General features: G+C 42.5%; 1 long non-coding RNA gene across 2 annotated transcripts; it reads left to right on the top strand.

Annotated features, from left to right (window-relative positions):
* Positions 1-5,561: 5,561 nt before the first annotated feature.
* On the top strand, positions 5,562-10,571 carry LOC109774885 (uncharacterized). 2 transcript variants are annotated; one of them, XR_012189786.1, is made up of 3 exons: positions 5,562-8,153; positions 8,553-8,632; positions 9,392-9,653. It is a non-coding gene; the product is annotated as an uncharacterized lncRNA (long non-coding RNA). The 2 variants fall into 2 exon arrangements; XR_012189787.1 differs by lacking the exons at positions 5,562-8,153; positions 9,392-9,653 and adding an exon at positions 9,909-10,571 and having other exon boundaries at positions 8,462-8,632.
* The last annotated feature ends 402 nt before the right edge of the window (positions 10,572-10,973 follow it).

Genomic DNA, 10,973 nt, shown 5'->3' with positions numbered 1-10,973 from the left:
TCAATGAGGATAGCAACGGTGATTTTCGATGACTACTACAATCTTGCTTGCAAGTTTCCTCATATATATTTTATAATGGCTTAGCTCATGAGCTAGTTAGGACGCCCATGAGAGCTCCTTCTTGCGTGTGGATGGATGATGCCCCATCGAAGTTTCTTCCTCATTGAACGATGTAACCATCGTCACTTGCTAATAAAAGGGAGAGGAAATTATATAACAATGGTATAGATATAAATTGTAGTAGAGATATGAAAGAAGGTTTGTTTCTCCAATTTGTTTGTCTGTATAATGTTTTTTTATGTCGTCCGCCTCCTAGGAATTCACTATTTGATGCATTTTGCGTCAGATAGTCGGGGCATCGCATAGGAGGTTCGTGACAGCGAGCGCAATGGGCAAGTCCCTAATTTATAGCGGTACACAGAGGTGTTCTGTTCCCGTTTTAGGAACGTTCTAGATGGTTCCCAGTTCTTGACTGGTTTTTTTGATTCTTTTTTCTTCTATTTACTCGTTTTTCTGGTTTCCTTTTTTGGGTTTTCATTTTTACGTTTTTATGTTTTGTGTTTTATGTTTATTTTTCTTCCTTTTTGTTGTTTCATAAATTCAAAAGTTGTTTGCTTATTGAAAACAATTCAAAATTCAAAATTTTTGTTCGTGTTTTAAAACACAATGTAGGATTCCTTCATTTGACGATTGAAGCTGGAGAACTTTAGGGTGTAGAGTTATCAACGTGAGATATATCGAATTTATATAGGTATAGTATGATTGAAATGAGTGTGGTATTGGTGGACTATTGGATCATCTTGGATATTGCTACTTGGATTCTAGGTTTAAGATAACTTGGGCACTTGGATTTGTGATATTTTGACCTAAGCCTAGTAGCTTGTATGTGCCCCATATGAATATGAGCCATGGAGATGATACAAATGGATTGGAGTTGGTAGACTTCGATGGTTTTGCTAATCCTCCCCAAAAATGTTATGTACAAGATCATCATGGTCGTGGAGGGAAAACTAGGCATGACTCAACCCAATGTATAAGAAGAAACATGATTTTGACCATGCGAATGGAAATACATGTACATGTAGTGCCAACGGAAAAAATGTTAATTTAGGGGATTATGGTATGAAGCCACCTTGCAAGAGGTTATTGAGTGCAGGCAACCATGCGTTGGTGAAGGACCCTTCCTTGGCGCCGGGGGAAATGAAGTGCCAGGGGTCTTAAGACTGTGAGGGCAAAATTGGGACGAGTGACTCAGCCCAGGGTTCCTCTTTGCAAGTTCAAGTGAAAAGGCAGAGGATGGCATGGCGTGCTGCTCTTGGTAGCGTTTGCATCGCTTATTCATACCTCTCGTGCACTCTTCGTTTCCCGCCGATTCGACTTGGCGTCCTTACCTTGGTTGAGGGTTATGTGTCACGGACTTGGTTCCGCATCCCACGTTCCCTTGCTGGGAGTCCCTAGCCTTGGCGACAGGTAGCGACGTGCACTTGGGCGCTTGGCGTCCTTGGGTAAGTTCGGGGGCGGTGCCCAAGCTTGCAGCTACGACGACAACTTGCATGGGAGCAGATGATGTAGGAACAAGGCAGCACACGAGTAACTCGCAGCCAGGGAAATGATACCTAGCCGGACATGCAGGCAGTGGAGCATACACGGGAGGTGTGGGTAGGGGTGAAAACGCTGCCGGGAGCGTACTGCTGCTGCCGTTAGTTAGCCTTTAGATCCAGAGCCGAGTGGCGAGGGTATGACGATAGGGGAAGCGGGGAAGATTCCTCCCTTTGAAGATTGAAGCTGGAGAACTTTCGGGTGTAGTATGATCAACCTAAGATATATCGGATTTATATATGTATAGTATGGTTGGCATGAGTGCGGTATTGATGGAATATTAGATCATCTTGGACATTACTACTTGGATTCTAGGTTGGAGGTAACTTGGGCACTTGGATTTGTGATATTTTGACCTAAGCTTAGTAGTTTGTATATGCCCCATTGGATCATCTTGGATATTACTACTTGGATTCTAGGTTGGAGGTAACTTGGGCACTTGGATTCGTAATATTTTGACCTACGCTTAGTACCTTGTATGTGCCTCATATATGGATACATGGAGATGATACAAATGGATCGGAGTTGGTATACTTTGATGATTTTGCTAGCCCTCCCCATATGTATTGGACTTAGATAACTATGATACTAGGCTTGGTTGGATTATAATTATGATTTTTGCTAGATTCCTTTGAAGATTGAAGCTGGAGAACTTTAGGGTGTAGTATGATCAACTTGAGATATATCAGATTTATATAGGTATATATGATTGGCATGAATGTGGTATTGGTGGACTATTGGATCATCTTGGATATCACTACTTGGATTCTAGGTTGGAGGTAAATTGGGCACTTGGATTTGTGATATTTTTACCTAGCTTGTATGTGCTCCATATGGATATGAGCATGGAGATGATACAAATGGATCGGAGTTGGTAGACTTTGATGATTTTGCTAGCCCTCATGTGTATTGGACTTAGATAACTATGATACTAGGCTTGGTTGGATCATAGTTATGATTTTGTGCTAGATTCCTTTGAAGATTGAAGCACTACTTGGAATCTAGGTTGGAGGTAACTTGGGCACTTGGATTTGTGATATTTTTACCTAAGCTTAGTAGCTTGTATGTGCCCCATATGGATATGAGCATGGAGATGACACAAATGGATCGGAGTTGGTAGACTTTGATGATTTTGCTAGCCCTCCTCATATGTATTGGACTTACATAACTATGATACTAGGCTTGGTTGGATCATAGTTATGATTTTGTGCTAGATTCATTTGAAGATTGAAGCTGGAGAACTTTAGGGTGTAGAGTTATCAACGTGAGATATATCGGATTTATATAGGTACAGTATGATTGAAATGAGTGTGGTATTGATGGACTATTCGATCATCTTGGATATTGCTACTTGGATTCTAGGATTAAGATAACTTGGGCACTTGGATTTGTGATATTTTGACCTAAGCTTAATAGCTTGTATGTGCCCCATATGAATATGAGCCATGGAGATGATACAAATGGATCGGAGTTGGTAGCCTTCGATGATTTTGCTAACCCTTCCCAAAAATGTTATGTACAAGATCATCATGGTCGTGGAGGGAAAACTAGGCATGACTCAACCCAATGTATAAGAAGAAATATGATTTTGACCATGCGAATGGAAATACATGTACATGTAGTGCCAACAGAAAATATGTTAATTTAGGGGATTCTGGTACGAAGCCACCTTGCAAGAGGTTATTGAGTGCAGGCAACCATGCGTTGGTTAAGGACCCTTCCTTGGCGCCGGGGGAAATGAAGTGACAGGGGTCTTAAGACTGTGAGGGCAAAATTGGGATGAGTGACTCAGGGTTCCTTTTTGCAAGTTCAAGTGAAAAGGCAGAGGATGGCAGGGCGTGCTGCTCTTGATAGCGTTTGCATCGCTTCTTCATACCTCTCGTGCACTCTTCGTTTCCCGCCGATTCGACTTGGCGTCCTTACATTGGTTGAGGGTTATGTGTCACGGACTTGGTTCCGCATCTCACGTTCCCTTGCTGGGAGTCCCTAGCCTTGGCGACAGGTAGCGACGTGCACTTGGGTGCTTCGCGTCTTTGGGTAAGTTCGGGGGCGGTGCCCAAGCTTGCAGCTATGGCGACAACTTGCATGGGAGCAGATGATGTAGGAACAAGGCAGCACACGTGTAACTCGCAGCCAGGGAAATGATACCTAGCCGGACATGCAGGCAGTGGAGAGTACACGGGAGGTGTGGGTAAGGGTGAAAACGATGCCGGGAGCGTAATGCTGCTGCCGTTAGTTAGCCTTTAGATCCAGAGCCGAGTGGCGAGGGTATGACGATATGAGAAGTGGGGAAGATTCCTTCCTTTGAAGATTGAAGCCGGAGAACTTTCGGGTGTAGTATGATCAACCTAAGATATATCGGATTTACATATGTATAGTATGGTCGGCATGAGTGTGGTATTGGTGGACTATTAGACCATATTGGACATTACTACTTGGATTCTAGGTTGGAGGTAACTTGGGCACTTGGATTTGTGATATTTTGACCTAAGCTTAGTAGCTTGTATATGCCGCATTGGATCATTTTGGATATTGCTACTTGGATTCTAGGTTGGAGGTAACTTGGGCACTTGGATTTGTGATATTTTGACCTAAGCTTAGTAGCTTGTATGTGCCCCATATATGGATATGAGCATGGAGATGATAAAAATGGATCGGAGTTGGTAGACTTTGATGATTTTGCTAGCCCTCCCCATATGTATTGGACTTAGATAGCTATGATACTAGGCTTGGTTGTATTATAATTATGATTTTCGCCAGATTCCTTTGAAGATTGAAGCTGGAGAACTTTAGGATGTAGTATGATCAACTTGAGATATATCAGATTTATATAGGTATATATGATTGGCATGAGTGTGGTATTGGTGGACTATTGGATCATCTTGGATATCACTACTTGGATTCTAGGTTGGAGGTAACTTGGGCACTTGGATTTGTGATATTTTTACCTAAGCTTAGTAGCTTGTATGTGCCCCATATAGATATGAGCATGGAGATGATACAAATGGATCGGAGTTGGTAGACTTTGATGATTTTGCTAGCCCTCATGTGTATTGGACTTAGATAACTATGATACTAAGCTTGGTTTGATCATAGTTATGATTCTGTGCTAGATTCCTTTGAAGATTGAAGCACTACATGGATTCTAGGTTGGAGGTAACTTGGGCACTTGGATTTGTGATATTTTTACCTACGCTTAGTAGCTTGTATGTGCCCCATATGGATATGAGCATGGAGATTATACAAATGGATCAGAGTTGGTAGACTTTGATGATTTTGCTAGCCCTCCTCATGTGTATTGGACTTAGATAACTATGATACTAGGCTTGGTTGGATCATAGTTATGATTTTGTGCTAGATTCATTTGAAAGATTGAAGCTGGAGAACTTTAGGGTGTAGTATTGATCAACCTGAGATGTATCCGATTTATATATGTATAGTATGATTGGCATGGGTGCGTTATTGGTGGACTATTGGATCATCTTGGATATTACTACTTGAATTCTAGGTTGGAGATAACTTGGGCACTTGGATTTGTGATATTTTGACCTAAGTTTGGTAGCTTGTATATGCTCCATATGGATATGAGCATGGCGATGATACAAATGGATCGGAGTTGGTAGACTTTGATGATTTTGCTAACCCTTCCCAAGAATGTTATGAGTACAAGATCATCATGGGAGGATGATTTGGATTAATTAGAATAGATGGCAATTTCAGTGGTGTGTGCCTTTTGGGGTAGCTGATCTTGCTTTTATTATGTGTTGGATGCAATAGTAGTAGGAGAGTATGACTTATGAAGTGATATTATATTCTTGGATAAATAGATCTTTAATAAACCTTGGGTGATTGTGATCTTGAAAAAAAATCTCGTGGATGATAACTTCTAATTTTTGTATCTATAGTCATCAAGTGCAAGCTTGCTTTATTTGGACTTCCAAACCGTTATACTGGGCTTGGTTGGGTCTTGATTATGATTTGTTCTAGATTCCCACCTTTGAAGATTGAACCTGGAGAACTTTTGGGTGTAGTATGATGAACCTGAGATATATTGAATTTATATAGGTGTAGTACAATTAGCATGATTGTGGAATTGGTGGACCATTGGATCATCATGGATTGAATTACTTAAGGAAACAAAGATCTTTGAGCAATAAAATGGTGTTTGGTTAGATGATATAACTACTTGGATTCTAGGTTGGAGATATATTGGGCACTTGGATTTGTGATTTTTTTACCTAAGATCAGTAGCTTGTATGTGACCCATGTGGATATGAGCATCGAGATGATACAACGGGATTGGAATTGGCAGACTTTGATGGTTTTGATGGCCCTCCGTAAGAATGTTATGAGTACATGATCATCATGGAAGGATGGTTTGGATTAATTGGAATAGATGGCAATTTGTTGGTATGTTCCTTGTTGGAGCAGCTGATCTCGAGAAATGCGCATCCGACAACTCACTAGATCCGAACACCGACAACCCTTGTGCTCATCACTGGAATCTCAAAAGACACACTCAACATATTGATTAGACAATTTGGTGCGCGAAGAACGTAGCAGAAGCAACCAAACAAACGAAGTGTTTAGTAGTTAGGAGAATGCCCACAAAGACGCACGAGAGGACTATCACCGTGTAGAGCAGAGGAAGTATGAATGTTGATGAGATAGGTGGCTACGATCATCAACGCACTATCCGCCTCATGAAGGTGCCAATGCTTGCGCTCAGAGCGGCACCATTCCGAGCCTGAGCACGAGGATAAGAGAACTGAGCAAGTGTGATAGCTTGCATGTGCCCCATGTGGATATGAGCATGGAGATGATACAAATGGATCGGAGATAGTAGACTTTGATGATTTTGCTAACCCTCATGTGTACCGGACTTAGATAACTACGATACTAGGCTTGGTTGGATCGTAGTTATGATTTGTGCTAGATTCCTTCCTTTGAAGATTGAAGCTGGAAAACTTTAGGGTGTAGTATGATCAAGCTGAGATATATCGGATTTATATAGGTATAGTAGGATTAGCATGACTACGGTATTGGTGGACTATTGGGATCATCTTGGATATTGCTACTTGGATTCTAGGTTGGAGATAACTTGGGCACTTGGATTTGTGATATTTTGACCTAAGCTTAGTAGCTTGTATGTGCCCCATATGGATATGAGCATGGAGTTGGTAGACTTTGATGATTTTGCTAACAACCCCCCCCCCCCCTCCACCCCACCCCAAGAATGTTACGAGTACAAGATCATCATGGGAGGATGATTTGGATTAATTAGAATAGATGGCAATTTCAATGGTATGTGCCTTTTTGGAGCAGCTGATCTCGCTTTTATTATGTGTTTGTGCTAGTTTAGATGCAATAGTAGTAGGAGGGTAGCATAGGAGGCACACCTCCCCCTTGCCACCGTCAAGGCCGAAACCTGGCGAGAGGGCGACATGCACGAGCGGGTCGGGGCAGAAAGCACAAGGCTGTACTGTAGCATCTTCATCGGCACCTCGTTGGGGTCGTCCACACATGCCTTGACGACAAAGTACGAGAGGTCGAGCCTGTCGAAGGATTCAATGGCCATATGGTAGATTAGGCATTCAGGCAACAGTTCTTGGGCGGTTTGAGGCCAGAACTCCCGGAGGGGATGCGTTGGATGGACAGCCCAACGTTGTAGCAGCATTGAACCGACGTGGAGAAGGTTATCTTGTTCGACCACCACACTAGGAGCGGCATGCCGCGGTAGTGGACTGCGTCCACCCCACGAACGATGTCGAACCACCGGCAGTGCGTGAAGCTGGCGAGAGACCTGAAAGCCGTTTGTTCGAAAGCTGAATGAGAGAGACCTGAAAGCCGTTTGTTCGAAAGCTCCGGGAAGTCGTCCTTGATGCCCTCAACAATTTTTACCAGGATTAGAGACGACCTCGTACCCGCCACCATGAGCACCAGCGCCAAATCCCATAGGTAAGAACATATCCTCGATGAGGCACCTCGTCTTGCGCGAGCGGGTGTTGCCCCTCGCCGGGTCGTACGCGAACCTAGCCGACATGGAAGGCTCCAGCGACGAAAGGGCGGGTGGCTCCTTGTCGGGAAAGGTGAACCTGGAATGAGTCGGCGATTCGGGTGGTTGAGGGGTGGGGTGGACCAGCCTGGATTGGACATACTAGCGGCGGCGGCGGGGGTGGCAGCTGCACTCACGGCCTTGGCGGTGGTCAAGGCAGGGCTAAGAGTAGTGATGGACTCGTTAGCGGCGGCCAGGTCATCATGGCGGCGCGTGAAGTTCCTTCTAAAGCACATCCTCTAGCCCAAGTGGTACATTTGTTCATTTGTGATATGTTCTATTAGTGTTATGTTCTCGTTGTCTCTTGCTCTGTTTCTCTTGCCCACAGGTACATTTGTTCATTTTCGTAGACCTGCTATGTTCTATTGTAATTTGAGTTCAAATGTCAAGTTGCGCCGCCACAAAATGCTGCTACTTTAACTTCTGTAAGTGCAGCGAGCAGCGTAGGCGGCCGCTGCAGCTGCTCACATGGAACGTATGCCCTGTTGCAGCCTCGCAGGTACCCACATCTCTCCCTCCCTCCCTCCTCTCGATTTGATCCCCATAAATTCTCAGCTTTATTTCTGTGGATTTTTGTTTTATCTATGCCTGTTATGTCTTTGACAAAATCCAAGCAGATTGAGGCAAGATTTTGTGCTTAGTTTTTTACTCAAGTATTTCATCTTTCTCTCAAATTTCGCTCCAATGAACTGAATTTTTTTGGCATCACTTTTTTCCCTGGAGATCATTACCATCTCATCTCACCACACTCATGCCACATAGCCTGGCGAGCTCACTCCTTACTCATTCTATGTGCCACATTTGTAGATCAGTTTAAGTACTGTTAATGAACCACAAGTTAATGTTGTTGGCCTTGCCAAAATGCCATGAAGCTTAACATTCGACACTTCCTTCAAAGGGGTCCTTCAGCCTCCAAGGAGAAGGGAAGTGATGTCTGACAGGGAAAGAAACTAGGCGAAGCTCTGGATGCTCGATCGGGTACGCACCCAATTATCACTCTACTTCGTCGGTTGTCCACTGAAATTTGCTCCATGACATCTTGCTTGCCATGTGGTCACCTTACCTCAAATTTGCTCCATGACATCTTGCTTGCCATGTGGTCACCTTACCTCAAAATTGACATATTATAATCTATGAACTACTACAAGTAAACTATACAACCAAATGATTGTTCCAAAAATTCAAATTTGCACCATGCTTTCCACCTGATCTGCCAGTTTAACTATCTTAATTGTACCGCAGACATTTGATGTGTGGTAGTACGTGTGTGATGAAGCATGGTGTAGTAGCAAACTAGCAACTGAATTTTCTGACATACCATGGATTTCTTTCTGCCTCTATTTGATGCTTGGTGGTGCTGATCCGAAGGTCCGTGCGGACCCTGCTCTGCACATATATCTCCTTAATTTCCGTGTGCAATTGTGCAATCCATGCTTTACACTTTAAAATGAGACAATAAAATTTAGCTCATGTTGCCCTTCCATCATGCACCCAGAATATATTACCTTTCTGCTTTTTATATTTTGGTTGGGCATGTTTCATGATCAGAGGATCGATGATTTGTGATGATTTGTTATGCTAGACAATGGAAATAAGATTTGGTGGAAAACAAATGATACGATAGGTGATTTTATGATGTACTACTGTTTTAGATAACAATACTAAGCTTTTATTTGGTTGTTCTGCATTTTTTCCCTTTGCAAAGATGATATTATAAGAGATAAACATCATGTACAGGTTAACTTTTTGTGTGCCTATTAGTATGCCTTGCTGCCAAGTGGAAATAGTCTATTTGATGCTCATAAATAGAGCTTCCTGGCGGGAAGGATGAGGCACACTCATTGGTACTTTGGTTTTATATCCATTTGTTATACAGTTTTTCTCTTCCAAGCATATAAACTTTGGCAAATTAGAGTGTGCAATCAAGTCTCCTAAGTGAACAGTTTTACCATATTATCAAGTTTGAGGGCATATACCATAAGAGCATATAAGATAAGAGCATGTCATGCTACATGAAAATCTGTCTTCAGATCTAATTTCGTATTTTTTCTATTTTGTCGGTTAGAAAACCAGTTTCCTGAGTTGTTAGTCTGAGTATTCAAATTGATCCACAGAGTTCAGGGCTTCTGGATGGAAGAGTTTCCTACAACCTCAAAATCTTAGTACTCTCTACATAGACTTCATAATTCCGCCTCACTTTCTCTGAAGAATTTTTGAAGTATGCCTTTTATTTGGGTTGTTCGTGCATTTGCAGTGTTGGAGGTGTTAGTGCAAGATTGTAGAGTTGGAAAGTATAGTAAAACGTCAGTTGGTGCAGGGACTTGGTGAAGCCATCAGCCTCGACTGTGTCTGCTTCCCCGATGGTTTTGACTTCTGATTAGCGATTCTGACACATATTATTGATGATTTGGTCTTTGTGGCAGCTTTCAGTTTGAACTGGCATTCAGTTGGCTTCATCCTCTTTGGTGCATCTTGGAGTTAGTAGTGTGCACATCTGAATCTTTTGACTTTCCTGGAGCATATTACTTGGTTTATGGTGTCTGCTAACTTGCATGCGATTTTGATGGAATCTGATCTCATTTTTTTTGCTCCCAGTGAATATACAGAAGGCTAGGAGTAAATGATGGAAGATCCTTTAGTCACAACGAGGGTTCTACTTTTGTACTCAAAGTTTGTATAGTAGATAATCAAATTTTGGTCTTTAGCTTGCAAAATTGTCACCTTATAGAGAAGTAAAGGTTGCATTGAGCTCTGATTATCTCCACTAGCAGGCAGAAGGCGCCGCTGTGCCTGAGTTTAAGTCCGTCGTTTAGCAAATGTCTAGCTTAATTAATTGTTGCTTGTATCTGCTACTAATAGTTTATTGTGTTTTGGTAAGTGAAAATAATATAGTGAGCAGTATGGATCACTTAGTTAATTACATGACTTGGAGGCGTTCAGGATGCATGAAAAAGTTCAGCAGGGTGAGCACTGGTCTAAGAGAGTACACTATCTAGCTAAATGATTTACAGATGAAGATAAAGAGAGAAAGTTGGTGGAGTTGCTTGTGGCTTGTCAGCACTCCGGATGATTTGCTACTGGCCTTCATGCTTTGGAGTCGAGAGAATAATTCTTTTAAGCTCTGGTTGTTATATATTCTTGGCAGACCTGAGTGTTTGGGGTTATATTGGATCTTTGTGCAGAAAAGATCCGCTGGCTTTGTATGCTCTCATGTACAGTGTGTTCAGAGGATGGCAGAGTTGCAATGATATCTTTGTTCGATGTATCATCTGCCATTGGTACAGAGGATGAAGAACGTGGGATGGCCAGGTAGCGTGTT

The sequence above is a fragment of the Aegilops tauschii genome, chromosome 7 (genome assembly GCF_002575655.3).
Source record: "Aegilops tauschii subsp. strangulata cultivar AL8/78 chromosome 7, Aet v6.0, whole genome shotgun sequence".
In the NCBI taxonomy this organism is placed as follows: Eukaryota; Viridiplantae; Streptophyta; class Magnoliopsida; order Poales; family Poaceae; genus Aegilops; species Aegilops tauschii.
Note: the sequence above shows the minus strand (reverse complement) of the source record. Positions and strands in the feature narration are given on the sequence as shown.